This window comes from Oncorhynchus keta, unplaced genomic scaffold (genome assembly GCF_023373465.1).
Source record: "Oncorhynchus keta strain PuntledgeMale-10-30-2019 unplaced genomic scaffold, Oket_V2 Un_scaffold_8424_pilon_pilon, whole genome shotgun sequence".
Taxonomy (NCBI): Eukaryota; Metazoa; Chordata; class Actinopteri; order Salmoniformes; family Salmonidae; genus Oncorhynchus; species Oncorhynchus keta.
The window spans coordinates 689822-712524 of NW_026291005.1; the positions used below are offsets into that span (position 1 = coordinate 689822).

Consider the following 22703-nt stretch of genomic DNA (forward strand, 5'->3'; position numbering starts at 1 on the left):
ACAGTTACTAACAAATTCTTATTTTCAATGACGGCTACTAAGGAACAGTGGGTTAACTGGTCTAGGAACAGTGGGTTAACTCCTGTTCAGGGGCAGAACCCAGTGTTGTCCTTGTCACATCTCTTGAACTTAACCTAAACCAGTGTTGTCTCAGTCACATCTCTCTACTAACCACCAGTGTTGTCTCAGTCACATCCTTGATGAAAACCTGTTCCAGACACTCAGGACCTCAGACTAACCCAGTGTTGTCTCAGTCACATCTCAGGACTAACTAACCCGAGCACACAGCCAAGACAACGCAGCCAGAGCCCGGTTGTCCAGTCACATCTCTGGAGGGACCTGAAAATAGCTGTACAGCGACCCTCCCCATCCAACCCAGTGCTTGAGAGGATCTCTCTAGAGAAGAATGTGTTGTCTCAGAAACTCCCCAAATACAGTGTTGTCTCAGTCACATCTCTCTACTAAGAAGACCAGGCTGTCTCAGTGCCACAGGTCTCTCAACAAAGTTACTGAGTCAAAGGGTACTAATACCAGTGTTTATGTAAATGTAATATTTCAGTTTATTTATAGTACATTTGCAAAAATATCTGAACCCAGTGTTTTTGACATTTTCTACTAATGGGAACCCAGTGTTGATTCAGTCACATCTGATGTCATTGTGTTGTATTGTGATGTCACTAACTGTGTTGTCTTGTGATGTCATTAACCCAGTGTTGTATTGTGATGTCATAACTAACCCAGTGTTGTCCAGTATTGTGATGTCATCTAACTAACTACTAACTAACCCAGTGTTGTCTCAGTCACATCTCATTGTGGGGTAGTGTGATGTCATTGTGGGGTATTGTGATGTCATTGTGTTGTCTGAGTCATCTCTCTAGTAACTAACTAACCCAGTCTGGTCACATCTTTCTAATAACCCAGTGTTGTTTCAGTCACATCTCTCTAGTAACTAACTAACCCAGTCTGGTTTCTAATCCAGTCTTGTCTCAGTCACATCTCTCTACTAACTAACTTGTCCCAGTCTGGTTTCTAACCCAGTCTTGTTTCAGTCACATCTCTCTACTAACTAACAGTGTTAACTCAGTCTGGTTACTCTAACCCAGTCTTGTTTCAGTCACATCTCTCTACTAACTAACCCAGTGTTGTCTCAGTCACATTCTACTAACTAACCCAGTGTTGTTTCAGTCACATCTCTCTAGTAACTAAACCAGTGTTGTCTCAGTCATCTCTCTACTAACCCAGTGTTGTTTCAGTCACATCTCTCTACTAACTAACCCAGTGTTGTCTCAGTCTGGTTCTCTAACTAACCCAGTGTTGATTCAGTCACATCTCTCTCTAACTAACTAACCCAGTCTGGTCTTCTAACTAACCCAGTGTTGTTTCAGTCACATCTCTCTACTAACTAACCCAGTGTTGTCTCAGTCACATCTCTCTACTAACTAACCCAGTGTTGTCTCAGTCACATCTCTCTACTAACTAACCCTGTCTCAGTCTCTCTACTCTAACCCAGTGTTGTCTCAGTCACATCTCTCTACTAACTAACCCAGTGTTGTCTCAGTCACTCTTCTACTAACTAACCCAGTGTTGTTTCAGTCACATCTCTCTACTAACTAACAGTGTTAACCCAGTCACTCTCTTTCTAACCCAGTCTTGTCTCAGTCACATCTCTCTAGTAACTAACCCAGTGTTGTCTCAGTCACATCTGGTTACTAACTAACCCAGTCTTGTTTCAGTCACATCTCTCTACTAACTAACCCAGTGTTGTCTCAGTCACATCTTTCTCTACTTCTAACCCAGTCTTGTTTCAGTCACATCTCTCTACTAACTAACAGTGTTGTCTCAGTCATGGTTACTAACTAACCCAGTCTTGTTTCAGTCACATCTCTCTACTAACTAACAGTGTTGTCTCAGTCTGGTTTCTAATCCAGTGTTGTCTCAGTCACATCTCTCTACTAACTAACTAACCCAGTGTTGTCTGGTTTCTACTAACTAACCCAGTCTTGTTTCAGTCACATCTCTACTAACTAACCCAGTGTTGTCTCAGTCACATCTGGTTTAACTAACCCAGTCTTGTCTCAGTCACATCTCTCAGTGTAGTAACTAACTAACCTCTCTTTCTAATCCAGTGTTGTCTCAGTCACATCTCTCTAACTAACTAACCCAGTGTTGTCTGGTACTTAACCCAGTCTTGTTCAGTCACATCTCTCTAACTAACTAAGTGTTAACCCAGTCACATCTTCTACTAACTAACCCAGTGTTGTCTCAGTCACATCTCTCTAGTAACTAACTAACCCAGTGTTGTCTGGTTTCTAACTCCAGTGTTGTTTCAGTCACATCTCTCTAGTAACTAACCCAGTGTTGTCTCAGTCATGGTTCTACTAACTAACCCAGTGTTGTCTCAGTCACATCTCTCTACTAACTAACCCAGTGTTGTCTCAGTCACATCTTTCTAACTAACCCAGTGTTGTCTCAGTCACATCTCTCTACTAACTAACTAACCCAGTGTTGTCTGTCACATCTCTAACTAACTAACCCAGTGTTGTCTCAGTCACATCTCTCTACTAACTAACCCAGTGTTGTCTCAGTCAGTCTGGTTAACTAACCCAGTGTTGTCTCAGTCACATCTCTCTACTAACTAACCCAGTGTTGTCTCAGTCATGGTTTAACTAACCCAGTGTTGTCTCAGTCACATCTCTCTACTAACTAACCAGTGTTGTCTCAGTCACTCTCTACTAACTAACCCAGTGTTGTCTCAGTCACATCTCTAGTAACTAACTAACCCAGTGTTGTCTCAGTCACATTCTCTAACCCAGTGTTGTCTCAGTCACATCTCTCTACTAACTAACTAAGTGTTGTCTCAGTCTGGTTACTAACTAATCCAGTGTTTCTCAGTCACATCTCTCTAGTAACTAACAGTGTTGTCCCAGTCTGGTTTAACTAACCCAGTCTTGTTTCAGTCACATCTCTCTAACTAACTAACCCAGTCTGTCACATCTTCTACTAACCCAGTGTTGTCTCAGTCACATCTCTCTAGTAACTAACTAACCCAGTCTGTCTCAGTTTCTAACTCCAGTGTTGTCTCAGTCACATCTCTCTAGTAACTAACCAGTGTTAACCCAGTCTGGTTTAACTAACCCAGTGTTGTCTCAGTCACATCTTTCTACTAACACATCTCTCTACTAACTAAGTGTTGTCTCAGTCACATCTTTCTACCTAACCCAGTCTGGTTTCTAACCCAGTCTTGTTTCAGTCACATCTCTCTAGTAACTAACTAACCCTCTGGTTTCTAACCCAGTCTTGTTTCAGTCACATCTCTCTAGTAACTAATAACCAGTCTGGTATCTTTCTAACCCAGTCTTGTTTCAGTCACATCTCTCTAGTAACTAACTAACCCAGTCTGGTTTCTAATCCAGTCTTGTTTCAGTCACATCTCTCTAGTAACTAACTAACCCAGTCTGGTTTCTAACCCAGTCTTGTTTCAGTCACATCTCTCTAGTAACTAACTAACCCAGTCTGGTTTCTAACCCAGTCTTGTTTCAGTCACATCTCTCTAGTAACTAACTAACCCAGTCTGGTTTCTAACCCAGTCTTGTTTCAGTCACATCTCTCTAGTAACTAACTAACCCAGTCTGGTTTCTAACCCAGTCTTGTTTCAGTCACATCTCTCTAGTAACTAACTAACCCAGTCTGGTTTCTAACCCAGTCTTGTTTCAGTCACATCTCTCTAGTAACTAACTAACCCAGTCAATGGTTTCTAATCCAGTCTTGTTTCAGTCACATCTCTCTAGTAACTAACTAACCCAGTCTGGTTTCTAACCCAGTCTTGTTTCAGTCACATCTCTCTAGTAACTAACTAACCCAGTCTGGTTTCTAATGCTAGTTCTTGTTTCAGTCACATCTCTCTAGTAACTGCTAACCCAGTCTGGTTTCTAGCCCAGTCTGGTTTCTAACCAGTCTTGTTTCAGTCTATCTCTAGTAACTAATCCTAACCCAGTCTGGTTTCTAACCCAGTCTTGTTTCAGTCACATCTCTAGTAACTAACTAACCCAGTCTGGTTTCTATCCCAGTCTTGTTTCAGTCACATCTCTCTAGTAACTAACTAACCCAGTCTGGTTTCTAATCCAGTCTTGTTTCAGTCACATCTCTCTAGTAACTAACTAACCCAGTCTGGTTTCTAACCCAGTCTTGTTTCAGTCACATCTCTCTAGTAACTAACTAACCCAGTCTGGTTTCTAACCCAGTCTTGTTTCAGTCACATCTCTCTAGTAACTAACTAACCCAGTCTGGTTTCTAACCCAGTCTTGTTTCAGTCACATCTCTCTAGTAACGAACCCAGTCTTGTTTCTACAGAAGAGGAGTTGAGTTGGAGAATTCATTTTTCCTCCACCTTTCCACCTTTTAAAAACAGATATTATACTATGATTTGAATAAGAAGTGTGGATTGTAATGATGAACAGTATGTTCTGTGAGAGCAGGTAGATATACCATCTGGTATCTTTCTGCTCTGCCAGGCTAGTTCTGAAGAAGAGGGACAGTTCTGTCCCCAGGCAGAATATGAGGGCCAGTTCTGGAAGCTGCTGCGCTCCGGCAAAGAAGAGAGACCAACAGCCAGGTGTTAGTTCTGTCTGTCCTCACTACAATGGTGCTTAGTTCTGTTCCCCAAAAGTAGTGTACTATATAGGGGGATAGGGTGCCATTTTGAGATCCATAGGAGCCTACAGCAATGTCCCTACACCAGTTAGTTCTGAACACAGACAAGCTCTAAACTTAGACAGCTTAGTTTAATAGCAGGTCATACAACTAAGCAGGTACTTACGTTTTTCTGTGTCTGGTTGGATGAATCTTTTCCTCATAGCGCAGTAGCTAATGAAGAATGTGACATTCCTGAGCAGGCAAGCAACAAGGTGTAGTTCTGACAGTGGTACAGTGGTAATGATCCAGGTGCTAGTTCTGTACTAAGTCCTCTGCTAAGGTGCTTAGTTCTGATCTGGCTCTCTACAGCAGGTCTTAGTTCTGCCCCTGAATTCTAATGATCTACAGCTGGTGCTTAGTTCCCCTGTCTTGCTCTACAGCAGGTGCTTAGTTCAATCTACAGCATGCTAATGATCTCTCTACAGCAGGTGGCTCTGTTCCCTGTCCTAAATACAGCAGGCTTAGTTCTGTCCCTGTCCTCTCTCAGAGGGCTTAGTTCTAAGTCAATGCTAATTCTAATGATCAGGCTTAGTTCTGTCCCCTGTCCTCTCAGAGGCTAATTCTAATGATCTAGGCTTGTTCTAAGTCAATGCTAATACTAGTTCTGTGTGCTGAGTTCTGTCTGGCTTTTTCCCCAACCATTCTTTAGCCCTCTTACAGCAGGTAGTTCTATCCCCTGTCCCTCTGACAGCAGGTCCTTAGCAGAGCCACATGTCCATAAAGCCTTGCTTCAGCAGGCGCTAGTTCTGTGTCCCTGTCCCCTACAGCAGTTTACCCAGCAGGTGCTTAGTGCCTGTCCTTCTACAGCTGTCCCCTGCTTCTACAGCAGGTTATGTGTCCCTACAGCAGTTTACCCTACTCCCATGCTTATTTACAGCAGGTGTTAGTTCTGTTCCCTGTCCTCTCTACAGCAGGTGCTTAGTTCTGTCCCCTGTCCTCTCTACAGCAGGTGCTTAGTTCTGTCCCCTGTCCTCTCTACAGCAGGTGCTTAGTTCTGTTCCCTGTCCTCTCTACAGCAGGTGCTTAGTTCTGTCCCCTGTCCTCTCTACAGCAGGTACTTAGTTCTGTTCCCTGTCCTCTCTACAGCAGGTGCTTAGTTCTGTCCCCTGTCCTCTCTACAGCAGGTGCTTAGTTCTGTCCCCTGTCCTCTCTACAGCAGGTGCTTAGTTCTGTCCCCTGTCCTCTCTACAGCAGGTGCTTAGTTCTGTCCCCTGTCTCTACAGCAGGTACTTAGTTCTGTCCCCTGTCCTCTCTACAGCAGGTGCTTAGTTATGTCCCCTGTCCTCTCTACAGCAGGTACTTAGTTCTGTCCCTGTCCTCTCTACAGCAGGTGCTTAGTTCTGTTCCCTGTCCTCTCTACAGCAGGTGCTTAGTTCTGTCCCCTGTCCTCTCTACAGCACAGCAGGTGCTTAGTTCTGTTCCCTGTCCTCTCTACAGCAGGTGCTTAGTTCTGTTCCCTGTCCTCTCTACAGCAGGTGCTTAGTTCTGTCCCCTGTCCTCTCTACAGCAGGTGCTTAGTTCTGTCCCCTGTCCCCTCTCTACAGCAGGTGCTTAGTTCTGTCCCCTGTCCTCTCTACAGCAGGTGCTTAGTTCTGTTCTACAGCAGGTCCCCTGTCCTCTCTACAGCAGGTGCTTAGTTCTGTCCCCTGTCCTCTCTACAGCAGGTGCTTAGTTCTGTCCCCTGTCCTCTCTACAGCAGGTGCTTAGTTCTGTTCCCTGTCCTCTCTACAGCAGGTGCTTAGTTCTGTCCCCTGTCCTCTCTACAGGCAGGTCCCTGCTACAGCAGGTAGTTCTGTCCCTCTCTACAGCAGGTGCTTAGTTCTGTCCCCCTCTCTACAGCAGGTGCTTAGTTCTGTTCCCTGTCCTCTCTACAGCAGGTGCTTAGTTCTGTCCCCTCTCTACAACAGGTGCTTAGTCCTGTCCCCTCTCAACTGCAGGTGCTTAGTCCTGTCCCCTCTCTACAGCAGGTGATTAGTTATGTCCCCTGTCCTCTCTACAGCAGGTTCTTAGTTCTGTCCCCTGTCCCCTCTCTACAGCAGGTGCTTAGTTCTGTCCCCTCTCTACAGCAGGTGCTTAGTTCTGTCCCCTCTCTACAACAGGTGCCTACAGACGTGGAGAAGTGCCAGGACAGAGTGGAGTGTTTTAACGCTGACCTGAAGTCAGACTGGGACCAGTGGCAGAACAACAAGACACAAGACTTCAGACAGTTACTCACTGGCATGGCAGACCACAACATCCAGTACTATGAGAAGGTAACAGCAGGAGACTACAACAGACCACTGGCTCATGTTATCATGTGTCCATTTAATACAGGTGGTAGTACAGGGTGCAAAGCAAAACGTTTCTTATTGATCCAATGTATTTTCAGTAATATCATCAAAATCAATTCATCATATTAGGTTTTTATGCTCGTTACGTCGTTTTTACCTGTCTATTAATTATTATTATTATTATTTTTATGTATAACTAATTTTCCTAAAACATAAGTTGATAACGGTACTGTTTCTGCTTCCTGTTTGGGTGTCAAAGCACAGTTTTTTTTTTCATGTCCAAATTCATAATCGATATGTTGAAATAAGTTCTATGTCCTGGTCTTCAACATACAGTATCACAAACACGTGTCGCACTTGTGATGACTTACTGTATTTAGCTAAATTAGTACCTGAGAAACATCAACATTTACCAAGTGGACACTCCTAAACCGGTATTGAATAGCTTGTTCTACTATAATCAATAGTGTGCGCAAATTAATCCCTCACGTTAAGTACAAAATATATTGACATTGTATAGAAATCATTGAATATTATAGTAAATATAGAAATTGGACCAATGTACCGTTTGCTCTAAAAGACTAAACACAAGGAACTAACTAACTAAACTATACGACATATACCTGTTGATACCACTGCTGGCTTGCTTCTGAAGCTAAGCAGGGTTGGTCCTGGTCAGTGCCTGGATGGGAGACCAGATGCTGCTGGATGTGGTGTTGGAGGGCCAGTAGGAGGCACTCCCTGGTCAGTCCCTGGGTGGGAGACCAGATGCTTCTGGAAGTGGTGTTGGAGGGCCAGTAGGAGGCACTCCCTGGTCAGTCCCTGGGTGGGAGACCAGATGCTTCTGGAAGTGGTGTTGGAGGGCCAGTAGGAGGCACTCCCTGGTCAGTCCCTGGATGGGAGACCAGATGCTTCTGGAAGTGGTGTTGGAGGGCCAGTAGGAGGCACTCCCTGGTCAGTCCCTGGATGGGAGACCAGATGCTTCTGGAAGTGGTGTTGGAGGGCCAGTAGGAGGCACTCCCTGGTCAGTCCCTGGATGGGAGACCAGATGCTACTGGATGTGCTGTTGGAGGGCCAGTAGGATGCACTCTTTCCTCTGGTCTATAAAATATTACCCAATGCCCCAGGGCAGTGATTGGGGACACTGCCCTGTGTTTTATTTATTTATTTATTTATCCGTTATTTTACCAGGTAAGTTGACTGAGAACACGTTCTCATTTGCAGCAACGACCTGGGGAATAGTTAAAGGGGAGAGGAGGGGGATGAATGAGCCATTTGTAAACTGGGGATTATTAGGTGACCATGATGGTTTGAGGGCCAGGGTGCAGGGTGCCGTCTTTCGAATGGGACGTTAAACGGGTGTCCTGACTCTCTGAGGTCATTAAAGATCCCATGACACTTATCGTAAGAGTAGGGGTGTTAACCCCGGTGTCCTGACTCTCTGAGGTCAATAAGAGATCCCATGACACTTATCGTAAGAGTAGGGGTGTTAACCCCGGTGTCCTGACTCTCTGAGGTCAATAAGAGATCCCATGACACTTATCGTAAGAGTAGGGGTGTTAACCCCGGTGTCCTGACTCTCTGAGGTCATTAAAGATCCCATGGCACTTATCGTAAGAGTAGGGGTGTGAACCCCGGTGTCCTGGCTAAATTCCCAATCCCAGTAATCCATCTTCATGAGGCACAGGCACTTCATCCAGACAAAACTCGAAAAGTTCCATTACAGTCCTTCAGAAACATGTCAAAAGATGTATGGAATCAATCGTTAGGATGTTTTTAACATAAAACATCAATAATGTTCCAACCGGAGAATTCCTTCAGAAAAGTTCTGGAACTCTGCCCCCTATCCCAAAAAGGTTAATCACGTAACTGTAATTAACGAGGAAGTCTGGGCACCAAGGACTAATTTAAGTTATAATTTTCCTAATATAACTTTTCAGATATTTTAATATTTGATCAATTAGTCTTCTGATTAATAAGTAGTTTAATCACGTAATAATAATTACAGAGAGTTATTTGTTAAATAGGTCTTCAGTTTTAATGATGCCAAAGACACGACAGTCTCCAGCTGTTGTATTTGATTTGATTTGAACGTTCTCCGTCCCTACGAGGCTGAACGTTCTCCGTCCCTACGAGGCTGAACGTTCTCCGTCCCTACTAGTGTTTCAGTGCAGCAGGCTGAATGTTCTCCATCCCTACTAGTGTTTCAGTGCAGCAGGCTGAATGTTCTCCGTCCCTACTAGTGTTTCAGTGCAGCAGGCTGAATGTTCTCCATCCCTACGAGGCTGAATGTTCTCCATCCCTACTAGTGTTTCAGTGCAGCAGGCTGAATGTTCTCCATCCCTACTAGTGTTTCAGTGCAGCAGGCTGAATGTTCTCCGTCCCTACTAGTGTTTCAGTGCAGCAGGCTGAATGTTCTCCATCCCTACTAGTGTTTCAGTGCAGCAGGCTGAATGTTCTCCGTCCCTACTAGTGTTTCAGTGCAGCAGGCTGAATGTTCTCCGTCCCTACTAGTGTTTCAGTGCAGCAGGCTGAACGTTCTCCATCCCTACTAGTGTTTCAGTGCAGCAGGCTGAATGTTCTCCATCCCTACTAGTGTTTCAGTGCAGCAGGCTGAATGTTCTCCGTCCCTACTAGTGTTTCAGTGCAGCAGGCTGAATGTTCTCCGTCCCTACTAGTGTTTCAGTGCAGCAGGCTGAATGTTCTCCATCCCTACTAGTGTTTCAGTGCAGCAGGCTGAATGTTCTCCATCCCTACTAGTGTTTCAGTGCAGCAGGCTGAATGTTCTCCATCCCTACTAGTGTTTCAGTGCAGCAGGCTGAATGTTCTCCCCATCCCTACTAGTGTTTCAGTGCAGCAGGCTGAATGTTCTCCATCCCTACTAGTGTTTCAGTGCAGCAGGCTGAATGTTCTCCATCCCTACTAGTGTTTCAGTGCAGCAGGCTGAATGTTCTCCATCCCTACTAGTGTTTCAGTGCAGCAGGCTGAATGTTCTCCATCCCTACTAGTGTTTCAGTGCAGCAGGCTGAATGTTCTCCATCCCTACTAGTGTTTCAGTGCAGCAGGCTGAATGTTCTCCATCCCTACTAGTGTTTCAGTGCAGCAGGCTGAATGTTCTCCATCCCTACTAGTGTTTCAGTGCAGCAGGCTGAATGTTCTCCATCCCTACTAGTGTTTCAGTGCAGCAGGCTGAATGTTCTCCATCCCTACTAGTGTTTCAGTGCAGCAGGCTGAATGTTCTCCATCCCTACTAGTGTTTCAGTGCAGCAGGCTGAATGTTCTCCATCCCTACTAGTGTTTCAGTGCAGCAGGCTGTGTTTTCAGTGCAGCAGGCTGAATGTTCTCCATCCCTACTAGTGTTTCAGTGCAGCAGGCTGAATGTTCTCCATCCCTACTAGTGTTTCAGTGCAGCAGGCTGAATGTTCTCCATCCCTACTAGTGTTTCAGTGCAGCAGGCTGAATGTTCTCCATCCCTACTAGTGTTTCAGTGCAGCAGGCTGAATGTTCTCCATCCCTACTAGTGTTTCAGTGCAGCAGGCTGAATGTTCTCCGTCCCTACTAGTGTTTCAGTGCAGCAGGCTGAATGTTCTCCATCCCTACTAGTGTTTCAGTGCAGCAGGCTGAATGTTCTCCATCCCTACTAGTGTTTCAGTGCAGCAGGCTGAATGTTCTCCATCCCTACTAGTGTTTCAGTGCAGCAGGCTGAATGTTCTCCATCCCTACTAGTGTTTCAGTGCAGCAGGCTGAATGTTCTCCATCCCTACTAGTGTTTCAGTGCAGCAGGCTGAATGTTCTCCATCCCTACTAGTGTTTCAGTGCAGCAGGCTGAATGTTCTGTCCCTACTCCTGAATGTTCTCCATCCCTACTAGTGTTTCAGTGCAGCAGGCTGAATGTTCTCCATCCCTAGTGTTTCAGTGCAGCAGGCTGAATGTTCTCCATCCCTACTAGTGTTTCAGTGCAGCAGGCTGAATGTTCTCCATCCCTACTAGTGTTTCAGTGCAGCAGGCTGAATGTTCTCCATCCCTACTAGTGTTTCAGTGCAGCAGGCTGAATGTTCTCCATCCCTACTAGTGTTTCAGTGCAGCAGGCTGAATGTTCTCCATCCCTACTAGTGTTTCAGTGCAGCAGGCTGAATGTTCTCCATCCCTACTAGTGTTTCAGTGCAGCAGGCTGAATGTTCTCCATCCCTACTAGTGTTTCAGTGCAGCAGGCTGAATGTTCTCCATCCCTACCAGGCTGAATGTTCTCCATCCCTACTAGTGTTTCAGTGCAGCAGGCTGAATGTTCTCCATCCCTACTAGTGTTTCAGTGCAGCAGGCTGAATGTTCTCCATCCCTACTAGTGTTTCAGTGCAGCAGGCTGAACGTTCTACGACCATCTCTGTGTGTTTCAGTGTGTTAACACGACCATCTCTCTGTGTGTTTCAGTGTGTTAACAGGACCATCTCTCTGTGTGTTTCAGTGTGTTAACACGACCATCTCTCTGTGTGTTTCAGTGTGTTAACAGGACCATCTCTCTGTGTGTTAACACGACCATCTCTCTGTGTGTTAACACGACCATCTCTCTGTGTGTTTCAGTGTGTTAACACGACCATCTCTCTGTGTGTTTCAGTGTGTTAACACGACCATCTCTCTGTGTGTTTCAGTGTGTTAACACGACCATCTCTGTGTGTTTCAGTGTGTTAACACGACCATCTCTCTGTGTGTTTCAGTGTGTTAACAGGACCATCTCTCTGTGTGTTTCAGTGTGTTAACACGACCATCTCTCTGTGTGTTTCAGTGTGTTAACAGGACCATCTCTGTGTGTTTCAGTGTGTTAACACGACCATCTCTCTGTGTGTTTCAGTGTGTTAACAGGACCATCTCTCTGTGTGTTAACACGACCATCTCTCTGCGTGTTAACACGACCATCTCTCTGTGTGTTAACACGACCATCTCTGTGTGTTTCAGTGTGTTAACACGACCGTCTCTCTGTGTGTTTCAGTGTGTTAACACGACCGTCTCTCTGTGTGTTTCAGTGTGTTAACACGACCGTCTCTCTGTGTGTTTCAGTGTGTTAACAGGACCATTTCTCTGTGTGTTTCAGTGTGTTAACACGACCATCTCTCTGTGTGTTTCAGTGTGTTAACACGACCATCTCTCTGTGTGTTTCAGTGTGTTAACACGACCATCTCTCTGTGTGTTTCAGTGTGTTAACACGACCATCTCTCTGTGTGTTTCAGTGTGTTAACACGACCATCTCTCTGTGTGTTAACACGACCATTTCTCTGTGTGTTAACACGACCATCTCTGTGTGTTTCAGTGTGTTAACACGACCGTCTCTCTGTGTGTTTCAGTGTGTTAACAGGACCATCTCTCTGTGTGTTAACACGACCATCTCTCTGTGTGTTAACACGACCATTTCTCTGTGTGTTTCAGTGTGTTAACACAACCATCTCTCTGTGTGTTTCAGTGTGTTAACACGACCATCTCTCTGTGTGCTTCAGTGTTTTAACACGACCATCTCTCTGTGTGTTTCAGTGTGTTAACAGGACCATCTCTCTGTGTGTTTCAGTGTGTTAACAAGACCATCTCTCTGTGTGTTAACACGACCATCTCTCTGTGTGTTAACACGACCGTCTCTCTGTGTGTTTCAGTGTGTTAACAGGACCAAATCAAATCAAATCAAATGTATTTATATAGCCCTTCGTACATCAGCTGATATCTCAAAGTGCTGTACAGAAACCCTCAGCCTAAAACCCCAAACAGCAAACAATGCAGGTGTAAAAGCACGGTGGCTAGGAAAAACTCCCTAGAAAGGCCAAAACCTAGGAAGAAACCTAGAGAGGAACCGGGCTATGTGGGGTGGCCAGTCCTCTTCTGGCTGTGCCGGGTAGAGATTATAACAGAACATGACCAAGATGTTCAAATGTTCATAAATGACCAGCATGGTCGAATAATAATAAGGCAGAACAGTTGAAACTGGAGCAGCAGCACAGTCAGGTGGACTGGGGACAGCAAGGAGCCATCATGTCAGGTAGTCCTGGGACATGGTCCTGGGACACTGGAGCAGCAGTGGCCCTAGGGCTCAGGGTCCTGGGGCCTAGGGCTCAGAGAGAGAAAGAAAGAGAGGAGAGAATTAGAGAACGCACACTTAGATTCACACAGGACACCGAATAGGACAGGAGAAGTACTCCAGATATAACAAACTGACACTAGCCCCCGACACATAAACTACTGCAGCATAAATACTGGAGGCTGAGACAGGAGAGGTCAGGAGACACTGTGGCCCCATCCGAGGACACCCCGGACAGGGCCAAAAAGGATATAACCCCACCCACTTTGCCATGCCAAAGCACAGCCCCCACACCACTAGAGGGATATCTTCAACCACCAACTTACCATCCTGAGACAAGGCCGAGTATAGCCCACAAAGATCTCCGCCACGGTACAACCCAAGGGGGGGGCCAACCCAGACAGGCCGACCACAACAGTGAATCAACCCACCCAGGTGACGCACCCCCCCCCCCCAGGGACGGCACGAGAGAGCCCCAGCAAGCCAGTGACTCAGCCCCTGTAACAGGGTTAGAGGCAGAGAATCCCAGTGGAAAGAGGGGAACCGGCCAGGCAGAGACAGCAAGGGCGGTTCGTTGCTCCAGAGCCTTTCCGTTCACCTTCCCACTCCTGGGCCAGACTACACTCAATCATATGACCCACTGAAGAGATGAGTCTTCAGTAAAGACTTAAAGGTTGAGACCGAGTTTGCGTCTCTGACATAGGTAGGCAGACCGTTCCATAAAAATGGAGCTCTATAGGAGAAAGCCCTGCCTCCAGCTGTTTGCTTAGAAATTCTAGGGACAATTAGGAGGCCTGCGTCTTGTGACCGTAGCGTACGTGTAGGTATGTACGGCAGGACCAAATCAGAGAGGTAGGTAGGAGCAAGCCCATGTAATGCTTTGTAGGTTAGCAGTAAAACCTTGAAATCAGCCCTTGCTTTGACAGGAAGCCAGTGTAGAGAGGCTAGCACTGGAGTAATATGATCAAATTTTTTGGTTCTAGACCATCTCTCTGTGTGTTAACACGACCATCTCTCTGTGTGTTTCAGTGTGTTAACAGGAACATCTCTCTGTGTGTTAACACGACCATCTCTGTGTGTTTCAGTGTGTTAACAGGACCATCTCTCTGTGTGTTAACAGGACCATCTCTCTGTGTGTTAACACGACCGTCTCTCTGTGTGTTAACACAACCGTCTCTCTGTGTGTTTCAGTGTGTTAACACGACCATCTCTCTGTGTGTTAACACGACCATCTCTCTGTGTGTTTCAGTGTGTTAACAGGACCATCTCTCTGTGTGTTAACACGACCATCTCTCTGTGTGTTAACACGACCATCTCTCTGTGTTAACACGACCATCTCTCTGTGTGTTAACACGACCATCTCTCTGTGTGTTTCAGTGTGTTAACACGACCATCTCTCTGTGTGTTTCAGTGTGTTAACACGACCATCTCTCTGTGTGTTAACATGACCATCTCTCTGTGTGTTTCAGTGTGTTAACATGACCATCTCTCTGTGTGTTAACACCACCATCTCTCTGTGTGTTAACACCACCATCTCTCTGTGTGTTTCAGTGTGTTAACAGGACCATCTCTCTGTGTGTTAACACGACCATCTCTGTGTGTTTCAGTGTGTTAGCAGGACCATCTCTCTGTGTGTTAACACGACCATCTCTCTGTGTGTTAACACAACCGTCTCTCTGTGTGTTTCAGTGTGTTAACATGACCATCTCTCTGTGTGTTAACACGACCATCTCTCTGTGTGTTTCAGTGTGTTAACAGGACCATCTCTCTGTGTTAACACGACCATCTCTCTGTGTGTTAACACGACCATCTCTCTGTGTGTTAACACGACCATCTCTCTGTGTGTTTCAGTGTGTTAACACGACCATCTCTCTGTGTGTTTCAGTGTGTTAACACGACCATCTCTCTGTGTGTTAACATGACCATCTCTCTGTGTGTTTCAGTGTGTTAACACGACCATCTCTCTGTGTGTTAACACCACCATCTCTCTGTGTGTTAACACCACCATCTCTCTGTGTGTTTCAGTGTGTTAACACGACCATCTCTCTGTGTGTTTCAGTGTGTTAACACGACCATCTCTCTGTGTGTTAACATGACCATCTCTCTGTGTGTTTCATTGTGTTAACACCACCATCTCTCTGTGTGTTAACACGACCATCTCTCTGTGTGTTTCAGTGTGTTAACAGGACCATCTCTCTGTGTGTTTCATTGTGTTAACACCACCATCTCTCTGTGTGTTAACACGACCATCTCTCTGTGTGTTTCAGTGTGTTAACACGACCATCTCTCTGTGTGTTAACACGACCATCTCTCTGTGTGTTTCATTGTGTTAACACCACCATCTCTCTGTGTGTTAACACGACCGTCTCTCTGTGTGTTTCAGTGTGTTAACACTACCGTCTCTCTGTGTGTAAACACGACCATCTCTCTGTGTGTTTCAGTGTGTTAACACGACCATCTCTCTGTGTGTTAACACGACCATCTCTCTGTGTGTTAACACGACCATCTCTCTGTGTGTTAACACCACCATCTCTCTGTGTGTTTCAGTGTGTTAACACGACCATCTCTCTGTGTGTTAACACGACCATCTCTCTGTGTGTTAACACCACCATCTCTCTGTGTGTTTCAGTGTGTTAACAGGACCATCTCTCTATGTGTTTCAGTGTGTTAACACGACCATCTCTCTGTGTGTTAACACGACCATCTCTCTGTGTGTTAACACGACCATCTCTCTGTGTGTTAACACGACCATCTCTCTGTGTGTTAACACCACCGTCTCTCTGTGTGTTAACACCACCGTCTCTCTGTGTGTTAACACGACCGTCTCTCTGTGTGTTAACACGACCATCTCTCTGTGTGTTAACACGACCATCTCTCTGTGTGTTTCAGTGTGTTAACACGACCATCTCTCTGTGTGTTAACACGACCATCTCTCTGTGTGTTAACAGGACCATCTCTCTGTGTGTTAACACCACCATCTCTCTGTGTGTTTCAGTGTGTTAACAGGACCATCTCTCTGTGTGTTAACACGACCATCTCTCTGTGTGTTTCAGTGTGTTAACAGGACCATCTCTCTGTGTGTTAACACGACCATCTCTCTGTGTGTTAACACGACCATCTCTCTGTGTGTTAACACGACCATCTCTCTGTGTGTTAACACCACCATCTCTCTGTGTGTTTCAGTGTGTTAACACGACCATCTCTCTGTGTGTTAACAGGACCATCTCTCTGTGTGTTAACACCACCGTCTCTCTGTGTGTTTCAGTGTGTTAACACGACCATCTCTCTGTGTGTTAACACGACCATCTCTCTGTGTGTTAACACGACCATCTCTCTGTGTGTTAACACGACCATCTCTCTGTGTGTTAACACCACCATCTCTCTGTGTGTTTCAGTGTGTTAACAGGACCATCTATCTGTGTGTTTCAGTGTGTTAACACGACCATCTCTCTGTGTGTTAACACCACCATCTCTCTGTGTGTTTCAGTGTGTTAACACGACCATTTCTCTGTGTGTTAACACGACCATCTCTCTGTGTGTTTCAGTGTGTTAACACGACCATCTCTCTGTGTGTTTCAGTGTGTTAACACGACCATCTCTCTGTGTGTTTCAGTGTGTTAACACGACCATCTCTCTGTGTGTTAACACGACCATCTCTCTGTGTGTTAACACCACCATCTCTCTGTGTGTTAACACCACCATCTCTCTGTGTGTTTCAGTGTGTTAACACGACCATCTCTCTGTGTGTTTCAGTGCCTTGCAGCGTGGGAGTCTGTCATTCCAGTATTACAGGACAAGCAACCACAGGAGACAGAAACAGAGGAAGACTGACACGGCCAGCTCCCCTTAGGAGCACATTGGAAAGTGGACATAAGATCTCAAACACTTCTCTACCCGAGTTACCAGTGTCACACACAGACACAGATACTCTCGACTTGGAGATTACCGAGGAAATGGGCTTTTGGGTCTACAGACTGAAGTTTTCCTTTTTAGTTTTGGTGTTTGTATTTGTGAAACCCAGTCAGTCGGAACGTCCCATCCTGCCTGCTGGGCATTGTCTCACGTCAGGTAGCGCAACGACCGCCTGCACTGATCTGTCTGATAACTTGCAAACACTCATGGGAAATAAGTTTGGCCGCAATATGCTGTCTAACATTCGGGAATGTTACCATCGTCTGCTAAAAGCCTCTACATCATCTGAAAGAGTCAGAGTTAATCTGACCGGAAATATCAACCTGGAGTCAGATTTTTAAAAAAGCTAATACATCTTCACTATCTAATTCTACATCTAATGAAGGTGTGGTTGGAAGAATCAGTATTTATGAAATTCGTAATGTACACTAAAATTAGCTAGCTAACGCGTCAGCTACAGTAGCTAGTGTCTGCTTGCTGGCTGTACCCGTCTCAAATCAATCCATAATCAAAGGCAGGGATGCTAACAATGCGAGTTCACACACACACACTCAATGCTGAATAATCCTAGTAAAGTCTAGCTAATGCACAAATGAGTTTTCACGATATCTTGTTCTGAGGTGATATAGTGTGCCGAGTTCTACAGCACAGCTGAATGTAGCAAGGCACACTGAGTCAGAAACCTGCTGATTTCTGAGAACAGTCCCAGAACTTTGGTGCCTTACAAGCTGGCAAACTATCTACCGTATGGCCATTCAAACAAGCCCTGCACTCGGCTGCTAACTGGAGTTTACTCAAGTGATTGAGCGTGGTTTCCGTAGTATACAGTGTGTCATAGCTACAGAGAGAGTTATTTTCAGAATTAGGAACTAGAATTAGGCAGAAGAGCAAATGGTAGATTATTAGAGATGTGTTCCACGTCCTACGTGACAGATCGGTTGAGGGATGAGCCCCCCGTAGGAGTGACGCTATCTGACGTGAGACAATGGCCTGCTGGGAAGAGCCATGGAGCAGAGTGGATGGGTCTCGCTCTCTCTACCTCTGTCTCTCTCATTCTCTCTCACTCTCCCTCTACTCTCTCTACTCTCTCTACTCTCTCTCACTCTCTCTCTCTACTCTCTCTCTACTCTGTCTCTCTCACTCTCTCTCTACTCTCTCTCTACTCTGTCTCTCTCTCTCTCTACTCTCTGTCTGTCTCTCACTCTCTCTCTACTCTCTCTCTACTCTCTCTATTCTCTCTCTATTCTCTCTCTATTCTCTCTCTACTCTGTCTGTCTGGAAGCCCTGTTCTGTACCTCGTTGCACACCAAAATAGCCTGGGTTCTATTCACAAGAAACCAAACAGAAGAAAACAGACTACCTGAACTTGTCCAAAAAAGAAACTCATTTTTGTTGCTGAACGCTTTCCGTGTGTTTAACGTTTTGCTACGTTGTGCACTAATGAACACGACCCTGATACCGTAGACAGGGCTGTCCTATAGAAGCGCTCCGTCCCACCGACCAGCCAAAGGATTAGCGAATGTAGAGACCAAACTAATATTAGGGTGTCCAAAACACCCCTTTGGTGACAAAGTTTCACTTTGTTATGTTTTATATTTTACTGAGACAAATACGATTATTTATGTTTCTGACTCGTTCAGTGGGGTTTTCTTTAACATATCCATAACATTATATCGGAAAGTAGGATTTTTTTTTTTGTAACCTAACGTCTGATACTATAACCTCTGTTGACGTTGACGTCACGTTTCTCCAAACAACTTTTGAGGATTTGACATTTTGTTTTCAGCCAAATTTGACACGAGCTGAAATAAAATGTAAAAGGCATGAAAATAAATAGCTCGGTATACGCTCAGTGCTCTGTACTTCACAGAGAAACACTTTGGGGGTTTTTTTTTGTTGTGAGAAAGCTTTGAAAAAAGAACAGGAATTTTTGAGTGAATATGAAAATACTATGTCACATCTCAAAATGTATATTTGTGTTACATCTAGATTTGTTTTATTTCCTGTTGATTTGAGAAGAGAGATGAAGAGTTGAACGGGAAAAGGGATCCTGCCTGTTTAGCTGATTCAATGCTATTTTACAGATTGTTTTTCTACACAATTAACATTATTTTACCGATTGGTCAAAAGATGCGTTTTTTGATTGGAAATATGCAGTGTTTCTTTTCTGTTAGAAGGTTGTAGTCTGTAATTGGTTGGTTGCCAATTATCTTTTTTTGTAAACAATGCAGGTGTTTTGATGGTCTTTGATGCCCAAAGCCCTTGAAGAGTCCAGCAGCATCTTCATCATGTTTTTTATCATGTTGTTGATGCACTAACAGAACCAGCTGTCCAGGAGAGTAGAGCAGCAATCCTCTGGCCAAAGAGGAAACCTACCTCACATACTGGCTAACATACTGTCTAACGTTTCCTGGTTGGTGGTCTGACTCCCACACCTGTTCACTAGGAACCAAACGTAAGCAAAACAGGCTGCTCACACAGGATTTTGATTCTGGGGTGCCAAGATTACACCACACCATACCAGACTCTTCCTCCTGTGCCCAATAGCCTGGGGATGAGGTCGAAGGTTAACTGGTATGAATCCATGTTAGCGTCTCAAATACCCCTCCTATCTAGTGTGCTACTGTTGACCAGGATTGTGGTAGTGCAATATATATAGGAAATAGGATGCAATTTGGGACGCATCATGTAGTGCCAAATCGTGTTGGACTGCCTCCTCCCTCTTCCTCCCTCCCCTATCCACTGTTATGTAACACAGTGTGGTTGTTGACATGGATTTTGATGATATCTCTGTTCACTACTTAGCTATCTGCAGCTGGGACATTACACAAAAACGGTACGATTTTTTTAAAAACCAAAAATAAATACTTATTTCTGAGCACCTCACGACATTAAGGACATATTGAACCTCTTAAGAAAACATATTTTTCCATCTCAGGCAAGAAAAGCCCTGTCATTATCAGCCATTTTCTTCTGATATGGACACGATTGGTCCTTTTATGGACACTGTGGAAGTTGTCTGGATGTAATTATAACATACACTTGTAATAAAATTAATATTTCACATGTCAACAGGTCATCTTACTGAACAGGTCATCTAACTGAACAGGTCATCTTACAGGACAGGTCAACTTACTGAACAGGTCATCTAACTGAACAGGTCATCTTACTGAACAGGTCAACTTACTGAACAGGTCAACAGGTCATCTTACTGAACAGGTCATCTAACTGAACAGGTCATCTTACTGAACAGGTCAACTTACTGAACAGGTCATCTTACTGAACAGGTCAACTTACTGAACAGGTCAACAGGTCATCTTACTGAACAGGTCATCTAACTGAACAGGTCATCTTACTGAACAGGTCAACTTACTGAACAGGTCAACAGGTCATCTTACTGAACAGGTCATCTTACTGAACAGGTCAACAGGTCATCATACTGAACAGGTCAACAGGTCATCTTACTGAACAGGTCATCTTACTGAACAGGTCAACAGGTCATCTTACTGAACAGGTCATCTTACTGAACAGGTCAACTTACTGAACAGGTCAACAGGTCATCTTACTGAACAGGTCATCTAACTGAACAGGTCATCTTACTGAACAGGTCAACTTACTGAACAGGTCAACAGGTCATCTTACTGAACAGGTCATCTTACTGAACAGATCAACAGGTCATCATACTGAACAGGTCAACAGGTCATCTTACTGAACAGGTCATCTTACTGAACAGGTCAACAGGTCATCTTACTGAACAGGTCATCTTACTGAACAGGTCATCTTACTGAACAGGTCATCTAACTGAACAGGTCAACACAGGTCATCTTACTGAACAGGTCAACACAGGTCATCTTACTGAACAGGTCATCTTACTGAACAGGTCAACAGGTCATCTTACTGAACAGGTCATCTTACTGAACAGGTCATCAGGTCATCAGGTTATCTTACTGAACAGGTCAACAGGTCATCTTACTGAACAGGTCATCTACTGAACAGGTCAACAGGTCATCTTACTGAACAGGTCAACAGGTCATCTTACTGAACAGGTCAACAGGTCATCTTACTGAACAGGTCAACAGGTCATCTTACTGAACAGGTCATCTTACTGAACAGGTCATCTACTGAACAGGTCATCTTACTGGACAGGTCAACAAAGGTCATCTTACTGGACAGGTCAACAGGTCATCTTACTGAACAGGTCATCTTACTGAACAGGTCAACAGGTCATCTTACTGAACAGGTCATCTACTGAACAGGTCATCTTACTGGACAGGTCAACAAAGGTCATCTTACTGGACAGGTCAACAGGTCATTTTACTGAACAGGTCAACAGGTCATCTTACTGAACAGGTCAAAAGGTCATCTTACTGAACAGGTCAACAGGTCATCTTACTGAACAGGTCATCATACTGAACAGGTCAACAGGTCATCTTACTGAACAGGTCAACAGGTCATCTTACTGAACAGGTCAACAGGTCAACAGGTCATCTTACTGAACAGGTCAACAGGTCATCTTACTGAACAGGTCAACAGGTCATCTTACTGAACAGGTCAACAGGTCAACTTACTGAACAGGTCAATAATCAGTAAGATTGCATCTTGTCAAAAACACATTTTTCCAGAATTTTACTAAAGGTTGGTAACAGGCTGATTGGGCGGCTTTTTGAGCCAGTAAAGGGGGTTTTACTCTTCTTGGGTAACGGAATCACTTTAGCTTCCCTCCAGGCCTGAGGGCACACACTCTCTGGTAGTCTTAAATTGAAGATATTGCAAGTTGGAGTGGAAATATCATCCACTATTGTCCCTCAGTTATGTTCCATCCAAGTTGTCAGACCCCAGTGGCTTGTCATTGTTGATAGACAACAATATTTTGTTCCTCTTCTACACTCACTTAACAGAACTCCAAATTACAATGCTTCTCTTTCATAATTTGATCATTTATACTTGGATGTGTAGTGTCAGTGTTTGTTGCTGGCATGTGATGCCTAAGTTTGCTAATCTTGCAAATGGAAAAAAAGGTCATTAAAGTAGTTGGCAATATCAGTGGGTTTTGTGATGAATGAGCCATCTGATTCAGCCTATGGATTTTTCCCCCCAGAATTTCATTTAAGGTACTCCAACGTTTTTCATAATGGTTGCATGCTTATTAGTAACTGGAATACTCTATTTCATAAATGTGTCTAATGCAGCATTTGTTTGCTCCTCATTACTCACCACAGACCAACCAATATTAGTCACATCATCAACATATGAATCACTACAACACTTATTGTATGACCTCTTATACACTATATTAGGCCCAGCCTTTGGAACTGTGGTTTTCCTAGACATATGGCTACGGGGCGGCAGCGTAGCCTAGAGGTTAGAGCGTTGGACTAGTAACCGGAAGGTTGCGAGTTCAAACCCCCGAGCTGACAAAGTACAAATCTGTCGTTTTGCCCCTGAACAGGTAGTTAACCCACTGTTCCCAGGCCGTCATTGAAAATAAGAATATGTTCTTAACTGACTTGCCTGGTTAAATAAAGGTAAAATTAAAAATTAAATTGTGATCACTACATCCGATGGATGTGGATACTGCTTTCAAGCTAAATATCAGCAGCGTTAGTAAAGATGTGATCAATGTCATTCCTTTCTATCAATCCAATTTATTTATAAAGCCCTTTTACATCAGCCGGTGTCCAGCCTAAAACCCCAAACAGCAAGCAATGCAGATGTAGAAGCACGGGGCTAAAAACTTTAGAAAGGCATAAACCCAAGAAGAAACCTAGAGAGGA

The 22703-nt window shown here is 44.6% G+C and overlaps 1 long non-coding RNA gene across 1 annotated transcript; it reads left to right on the forward strand.

The window, feature by feature from the left end:
- Nucleotides 1-6605: 6605 nt before the first annotated feature.
- LOC127929580 (uncharacterized) lies at nt 6606-20001 on the forward strand. Its single transcript, XR_008135256.1, has 2 exons — nt 6606-6944; nt 16771-20001. It is a non-coding gene; the product is annotated as an uncharacterized LOC127929580 (long non-coding RNA).
- The last annotated feature ends 2702 nt before the right edge of the window (nt 20002-22703 follow it).